Source organism: Nuphar pumila, chromosome 5, assembly GCF_984573655.1.
Source record: "Nuphar pumila chromosome 5, dmNupPumi1.hap1.1, whole genome shotgun sequence".
In the NCBI taxonomy this organism is placed as follows: Eukaryota; Viridiplantae; Streptophyta; class Magnoliopsida; order Nymphaeales; family Nymphaeaceae; genus Nuphar; species Nuphar pumila.
Genome location: NC_143253.1, coordinates 7,320,103 through 7,329,179, shown reverse-complemented (window position 1 = coordinate 7,329,179; position 9,077 = coordinate 7,320,103). Strand labels below are relative to the sequence as shown.

Below are 9,077 nucleotides of genomic sequence, written 5' to 3'. Positions count from 1 at the left end.
GTCTGAAACTAAAAAAGAAAAGGATGAAAAAATTAACATGTGCTTTTATATTAGAAAAGAGGACCGATTCGGTTCCAAACATAGGCTCACCAAAAACCAATGATCCAAGTGCACACGAAGACCAAGATGCACAAAAAAAAAGATTAAAGGAATGGAGGCATCACTAGTCGGAAGAGTCCTTCAAGGAAGCCAAACGATGGTCTAAAGGAAGTAAAATGTTTGATATTATTGACCATACTCTAGCGAAAACCTTTTTTTTTTTTTTAATTAAAGTTGGGGGCCAGTTATTTTTCAACGTCCCACCACAAGGAAACGTGCACTGACAGCTCCTACCAACCACTGGGTGCAAGTGGCTACAATTCGTATCTACTGAAAAGAGTTTTCATTTATGATGGCTAAACCAACCCTTAAGGTTTATAATTATTGGTAATGCTATGTGTCACTAGAGGTGTCAACTGGTCGGTTTTACCCGAACCAAAGGTCCGAGAATAGCGATAAATAAAAAGACCTGATTAATACTTTAACCTCAATGTTAAAATATCGCTTTCTGTTGCATAAAGGTTTAAAAAAAAAATCCAATTTTTTTTTTTTAGTATTTATCTTGCATGTGTATATTCATAAGGAATCAGGGTATCCAAAAAGTATCCCTTTGAGTCCGCATGAAATAACGCACTCCTGAAATATCCTTGAGAAATGAACGCTGAAGATGTCAAATGACAGATCACCCCAGAAGAAACGGCTAGAAATGTAATTTGGCATCCTCCTCTCGTACACAATCGTGGTCCCGTCCTTATAGCAATGGACGGTGAAGATGCTTAAAGTGATTTGACCTGATCTGCACCCCTTCTTTCCAGCCTCTCCCTCACGCCTTTCAAGTCTCTCTCTCTCTAAACGCTATAAAATCCACCGACCCAAGAGAGGAAACTGTCCCAAAACTACCCCAGGGATCGAACACCAACCTCAGGGCTGCACCTCTCCCATGGCTGCCTCCCCTCCCAATCCCAAGCGTTACATCACCACCCAAGAGCTCCACACCCACAACTCGGAGAATGATCTATGGATCTCAATCCAGGGCAAGGTCTACGACGTCACCGGTTGGCTCAAGGACCACCCTGGTGGGGACATCCCCTTGATGAACCTAGCCGGCGAGGACGTCACCGATGCCTTCATCGCCTACCACCCTGGATCTGCATGGAATCTCCTTGACAGGTTCTTCATTGGGTACCTTAAGGACTACAAGGTCTCCGAGGTCTCACAGGACTACAGGAGGCTCCTCAACGAGTTGGTCAGGTCGGGTTCCTTTGAGAGAACCGGCCACTTTGTGTACTTCTCTATGTTGGTCATGCTCCTGATGCTTTTCCTCTGTTTTTATGGTGTTTTGGGGTGTGAGAGCTTCTGGGTGCATGTGGGTTGTGGGTGTTTGATGGGGTTTGTGTGGATCCAGAGTGCGTATATTGGTCATGATTCTGGGCACCATGTCTTGTTTAAGAATAAGGCATTGAACAGGCTTGTTCAGGTTGTGAGTGGGAATTTCGTGACTGGGCTCAGCATTGGGTGGTGGAAGAGGGACCACAATGCCCACCACATCGCCTGCAACAGCCTGGATTTCGATCCCGACCTGCAACACATGCCGATGTTTGCGGTCTCCTCAAAGTTTTTCCAATCACTGACTTCTCATTTCTATGAGAGGAAGATGCCCTTTGATGGCCTTGCTAGGTTCCTTGTGAGTTACCAGCACTGGACGTTTTATCCTGTGATGTGTTTTGGTAGGCTCAATCTCTTTGCACAGACACTTGCGTTCGTTCTGTCCAAGAAGAGGGTGCCCAACAGGTGGCAGGAGCTTTTGGGGATCATGTTGTTCTGGATCTGGTACCCTTGTTTGGTTTCATGCTTGCCCAATTGGAAGGAGAGGGTGATTTTTGTTGTTTGCACCTTTGTGGTCTCTGGGATCCAGCATGTGCAGTTCTGTTTGAATCATTTCTCTTCGGAGGTGTATGTGGGTAAGCCTGGTAGGAATGATTGGTTTGAGGCCCAGACAAAGGGGTCTCTTGATATACAATGCTCCCCTTGGATGGACTGGTTCCATGGGGGATTGCAGTTTCAGGTTGAGCACCATCTATTCCCTCGGCTCCCTCGTTGCCATTTGAGGAAGATCACGCCTCTCGTGAGATCTCTGTGCAAGAAACATGGCCTTCCGTATAATAGCGTGCCATTTTTTGAGGCTAATTTGTTGACGCTCAAGACTCTCAGAACAGCAGCACTGGAGGCGAGAGACGCTAATGTGACTCCTAGGAATCTCCTGTGGGAAGCTTTTAACACCCATGGTTGAGAATTGGAGAGGTTTTCATGTTTTGAGTGATGTTTTCTTTTATGATCTCTGTTCCTTGTCATTTTTCGCCAGGAGTTTGGATTGGTGAAACGTTGTAGGTAAAATGTATTGAGCCATGTTTGCTTAAAGATTTTGTGAATGGAATTCAGGGAGGGTAGGTTACAAGGTCTGGTAGAGGATAATCATCAGTTCCAACTATCCTTGTTTTCTGAATTTAAGCCTGTAATTTCTTATTCCACAAACTTGGTTTCTGTTGTTTTCTTTTGTGACTCCTTTTCATTTTCCATTGATGTTCATGCCTTTACTGCAAGAATAATGGTCATCTTAATGGAATTAACTTTTTCATGCGTATGTAACTGGTGGAACATTGGCTTTGATTTCTCTAAGATTGTTTTGCAGTTTTCTGCTCTCCAGATATGTATTTCTTGTAATGCGGTTTGAATGATTTGTTGTACATATTCATTGCATAATTGTTGCTGATATGGATTTGACTGAAATTTTGTGTCAAATCCAGTCCGCCCAAGCCTGGTGGGCTCGAACCCCACCCTGGTTGGGGAGATAACTGTTAAAAAAAAACAGAAGTTGTCTTTGTTGGCAGCTGATTGACTTGAACTGAACCGGACCAAGTCGGTTAGACCAAACCAATCTGTGGGTGTGAAACCAGACTGGGTCGCTTGATTGAGGACCGAACCGATTTGGTTTGGGTAAAAAAAAAAAAGAGAATCGAGATGTGTCTTGTCTCGGTTTTCTTTTATTGGGTCCAAATTGAGCCTGTCTCGGTTTTCTTGTATTGGGTCCGGATTGAACTGGGTTGGATCCAGTCTAGTCTCTTCGTGAGTGAAACTGAATTAAGTTTATTTTTAACTGAAACTGAACTAAACTAGTTGTCTATCTTTGATTGAGACAGAATTGAACTAACTCAGTTTGTTTTTAATTAGAACAGTTTGTGTTCAGTTTAGTTACATCCAATTGGGTACATATCTGAGTCACTAAGTGAGTGGATTCAATACGACATTTAGAGAGTTCGGATGGGTTTGAACCCAAACCTAGTTGGGTTCAGACTAGGTTCAGTAAGCTTAGTGTTCTAAACTCATGATGAGGTTGGTTTGACCTAAGCTGAGTTAGGTCAGATCGTAGTGAGTTGAAATGACCAAATTACCTTTGTATGGATGAACTGATTAGTGAAATATGCATAATTTTGCACCTCGAAATCAGAATTTAGTGAGGTTTGGTGCGTTGTATTCATGTCGCATAGAGAAACTTGTGTGTCATATGGTTTTGACCAAATCTAGAGCATATAAATTGAGGTTTGACAAACTACTTCAAGTGGGGTATTTTGATAATTTTAATAAAGTATAAAGAATAATATAAACATATTTGTGTAATGATCAGATGCTATTATTATAGATACGAGAAACTCGATTGTAGATTAGAGTGAAATGTTTGCATTTGAGGTAAGAAAAATTATAAGCATTTTATTTAATAATACATCTGCATGTTGATGTATTTGTGAATTAGACTACATAAAATCATGTTTATTTGAGATCACGGTTATATTCTAATGAGTTTGCAACAACATATTAAAAATATACTTTTCTTGTGATTATTACAATGAATGCATGTAAATTAGTCCTGATGCCTTAAATAATTTCATGTATTGGTGATTATTCAGCTTGAATTGCATTTAGATAAAAAATATACTTGTGAAAAACTTAAAAAACATGCATGAGAACATAGTCTCTGAGACGAGATTTTGAGTCTCATACTAGTTACAATCGTGTTACTGTGACTTTAAAGTACCTTGGCATGTTAAAATTCTATAAATTATCGAGAGGTGATAGGTGAAAATTGTTACCTGATAGTCGTCTGTGTGAGAACTGTCACTATTAGGACTCTCTGGATTTATTGATGCAGAGATCGACTATATTTTTGCATACTTTAAAAAATTGGTGAATATCATAACCTTAGGATTGTCCCTTGAAAATGTTTGATGAAGAATGTTTTTGGAGAACACTTGTCGAAAGATAGTGAATATGAACCCAAGAAAGAGTTTATATGAATGCATGAGATGCATATTATATGTCCTAAAAGATTATGGTTTTACTAAGAAACTTTAAAAGAAGATTAAGATGTAGCATAAGCCACAAACCTTAATTAGATCAGGTATAACTCTACTTCTTGACTTGTCGGTTCACTATCAAAGGTCACTGTAATGGATAGAGACAAAGAGAGTGGTTCATAGTCTGACCAACACCATAGAATTACGGTATTATACATGGGTTGCTACATTTATAGTAGATTGTTATCAGTATAGTCAAAGTAGATAGTGGTTAACATTGAAAAAATGCTAACTTGTGAGAATTGAGCAAGAAATTAAGAAAATTTAAAATACACAAACATCAAACATGTGTGTGTTGTGTGTTCGAAAACTAAAATAAGATTAGGGACTTAAAGCTTACTATAATTGTAAATCTTAAATTATTTTACTTGTAATTTATTTTTTATTAAGTTCTACTTTTTTAATTATTAGAATTGTAGGTTTCAGATGACTTTGTGATACAAGACTTGGTGTTAAGATGTTGCCAACATTTTTCAAGTTGTAGGTGGCTTCGTCTTTTCAAAGTGCAGATTTCTTTTTTTTTATTTATTAAACTTGAGATGTGATATCTTATTTAGATGATGTAGCATTTGTGATAGTTTATGATAGTTTATTTAGATGATGTAGCATTTGAGATGAGATTTATTTATTTGACATTAATTTATGATAGTTTATTTAAGAAAAAAATTTAGTGTCATATTTTTGTGCGTTATTTTTGTATTTTTTCTTCGAGAAATAATACCCATAAACTCGGACTCTAGAGGTCCCAAATCAAGGGTGTTACATTTTGAATGCTAATCTCGATGGTGTCTCATAATGGTATGATATTTCTAATTTGTAGCTGTTTTAATAATGTCTTGATCTTGACTTAATCATTTTGTATTCATTGTGTTGAAGTGCTCACTGATATAAAGACTTATTTTTAATTATTTGAATTGGTTGTCACGATAGAAGAATACAAAGTTACCTTTGTTCCAGACTGGAAAGGTCCAAATGAAACCAAGAGAGAACTATGTGATGACTGTATTAGGTTGGTTGTATTGTTTGCATAATTGTGCTTTAGTTGCACCTAGAGTTTAAGGATTTATATATCTGCAGAATGGGAGTGCTGCTGTCATTTTTCTCTTCCATCTAATTCTGTTTTCAAATCTAATTTTATTTATAAAAAAAGGTTTTGTGATTCAATATCACTGCCTAGACATAAGAAGCATTCCTCAAATAATCGTTTTAAGATATTAAATTTGTTGTTTTTGCCAAGTAGCAAATGAAATGTGGTGTCTAAACTATAAAGATGCTTAGGATGTGAAATATTGGTAATGAGCTTTTTCCAGCTTGTTGTGGAGCACTGGATAACCTTCTCATAGAAATGCATTATCTCTGACGAATGAAAGAAATTGCTAAGGCTGAATCCATCGCTCCTCTCATCAGCTCCCAAACAATGCCTAAATCTAGCTCTCTCTCTCTCTCTTTTTTTTTAAAGGCAAGCTGGGGTTAGGGATGGCAGTTGACCGGGGGAAAACGGAGCCCTGCCCTGCCTCGTTCCGTTTGAACCAAGGATGAAAGACATGAAATGGGGATGGAGGTTAAAATCAAAATCCGTGTTGGATGGACTTACACTTTCTCTTGCCCTTCCCTGCCCTGTCCCGGATCTTGGTTAGTAAAATGCTAAAATACTCTTTAGGGATGACAGTGGACCGAGCACCTCACCCCGTTTGAACCGAAAATGGAGGACATGAAATGGGAGATGGATGACGGAATTTTGAGACAGGCCGGGGGTGGAGACCTTGTCCCCATTCCCCCGCCCTGCTCCACTGTCATCCCTGGGGTTAGTCAGACCCCACCTACATTTAGCTCTTGATTGTGAAGTGTAACTGTAAGCCAATGTTGCATTCCAGCAAGGATGGATAGGACACCAAGGGAAGAGTGCGCTTAATTTATGCTAATTTTTTTGTTTTTCAAGAGAGTGGCCCATTTTTGTGTTAAAATAAGTCATTGTCCTATGGTTATGAATCAAATGCACCGGGGTGGGCCTTATGGTCAAGCGAACCAGTTTTCTCATTGATTGCGTTTTTCGTATGAAAGTGCTTTTGGGCACCCTTCCCTCAGAAGCAGTTTTATATGATTTACATCCTCCTGCTTTCTGAAGGTGATGAGGTCATATGGCATATTATGGGCCTCTTTCATTTGCTAATTTGATGTTCAGATGTGCCAGGTGGTCTGAACACACCTATCATATGCCATATGACCTGATGCATGTTACCCCTTTTCCGTGAGAAACCTGCTTCATACCACGGTGTCCGCCATATGCAACCTCTTCTTTGAGGATCAGGTATGCGGCTTTGCGCACCTTCTCCCTCTCTCTCAAAAATGAGTCCGGATAGGGTGCAATTACATGACACTAAATTTGTGCATTAAGCACCTGATCACCCTCCATCAGGCCTTGGTTCCCACAACTGACAGGGCTGCCCTAAAGATGGAGGGTGATCAGGTGCGTAAGGCACAAATATTTGTGCACCTGATCTTTTCATCTCAAAAACAAACATGACTATGAAAACATTTTTCTCATATGAAACAAATATGAAAAATAAGTTTGTTACCCACTTTTTCTCATATAAAACAAACATCAAATACCACTTTTTCCTGCCATGAAATAAAGACAAATCGTCCACTTTCATGACACTACGACAATTTAGATACACAGCGACAAAATGTACAGCGTCGAACTTGTTAAAATTGCCGCAACATACTTATAGTGGCAGTTGTTTTATGGAAGCCACTGTTGACACATACTGTGGCAGGTGAAACTTTAGCTGAATCCCTATATAGTTTCGCCCCTTGCCCCACCTTTCGGAGCTAATTTCATTTCATTTTTTACTTTTTCCAATTGTTTCTTCTCTCTCTTTGTTGTGCTTTTCGCCCTCGATCCTTGTCGCTTTCTCTCATAGCAGAAGACTCGGGTTTATAAGAATTTGTTTGGATCTATTTTAATGTTTTTGGATAATTTTATTATTTAAATTATTTTTCTTATTTTTTGATCATTGTGTTGAATATTGGATCCTTATATTTTAATTACGATAAGTTTTCTCTTTTTAAGAGTTTTATAAAAAAATTAAGTAGTTTACTTGGATTGGGATTTGGGAGACCTCATCTATATGAGAGCCCTACGTGTAATATAGGGTTGAGAGTCGACTTAAGATTGAATTTAGTATTTTCTTGTTTCAATTAATTTTTTTGCAATTTTTTGTTTTTTTGTCATTTTATCATATTTTCTTGTTTTTCTTAATTTATGTGCGTAAGAGTAGCATAACATAGTACTGTTTTCTTATAAATCGAGTCATCTTGATTTACATCAATTGGTTTTAGAGTCGAAGTCTTGAACTTAGTATCGAAGCAAGCCCTCGATCTTACCACGATGCTACAAAATTTCGCAAGGTGACTTGACGAAAGCCCAAAAAGCTTCCATCACAACTTCTTTGTGCAAGATTAGAAGTGATATGTGTAGCATGATTCAAGAGACGGATCAAATAATGAAGACGATCGAAAGAATGACTTAAAAATTTGAACAATTTACTTTGTTTGAGAAGAAGTTCATGTGGCATGCAAGGCTCAGAAATAGCAAAAAGCAGTCAAGATCCAATGGTTCACCAAGAAGGCATGAGCCAAGAAAGCGACGACAGATTCCTACCGTAAGGTAACCTGTCCATCGTTGGCCAACACCTTGCCTGCGTCGCCGAACTTGCAACCGCCTGAGGTAGGGAGGAGAGGGAAGGCACTTGTCGTCCCTCCCCCCATCCTCATCTCTTCTTTTTCAAGCAGGGCAGGGTCCCACCGTTGGCAACCTCCCTCCTGTCGACCAGTCGTCGGGCAGTGCGGGCCTGTGGGAAGCCACCCAATCGGCAGGGGTGGCTAGTGGTGGCTCACAATGCCTTGTCCAGCCCATCGTAGTGTGGATGGAGGCAACCATGGTGGGAGCCCCCATCGACGACCAGCCATAGTGGGGGCAACCCCTGCTACTGCTAGTAGTATAATCCCTCCCTGACGGAGGCGGCGAGAGAGAGGAAGAGATGGTGGTGGTAAAGGTTGCCACCTCCACCATCGAGTTGCATCAGTCGTCCAACATGTGGACTGCCACCGTTGGGAAGATTCTGGCCAACATTCAGTCATCGGTCGGATCCAACCTGTCGGTGCCTCCCCTACCTGCTAGAGGTGACGCTGACGTGAAGAGAGAGATAGTGGCAGTGGAGGTTTCCTCCTCCACCATCAAGTTGTAGCAGGCCCACCATCGATGGGAACACCACTGGCCACCTTCCGTTGGTGTGCTCTGACCGACGGGGTGGTCGGCCGATCGGACCTCCAGACCTGAGTCTCATGCATCTAATCATGGTTCAAGCTTTCATTTATCATTTAAAGTTGATTCAAACCATATTCAGGCCAAGGTCATGGGCTGGGCACTTCAGCTCGGGCCTTCAGACCTCGGTTCGTTCTTCGGTTAGCCCGATTCCTTCTAGTTTTGGGGCCCAGAGACAAGATCTGAACTTATGCTTAGAGCATGGGTTGAACGAGCGAGAGGTCCATTTTATTTGCTCCTGGTCTTCTTCATTTTGGATGAAGTTTACACTAGATCCATTTGACCCAGACCTAAATCAGGAT

The 9,077-nt window shown here is 40.4% G+C and overlaps 1 pseudogene across 1 annotated transcript; it reads left to right on the top strand.

The window, feature by feature from the left end:
- Nucleotides 1–947: 947 nt before the first annotated feature.
- On the top strand, nucleotides 948–2,640 carry LOC149836641 (delta(8)-fatty-acid desaturase pseudogene; annotated as a pseudogene). Its single transcript, XR_016431823.1, has one exon. The product of XR_016431823.1 is annotated as a delta(8)-fatty-acid desaturase pseudogene (transcript).
- Nucleotides 2,641–9,077: the final 6,437 nt, after the last annotated feature.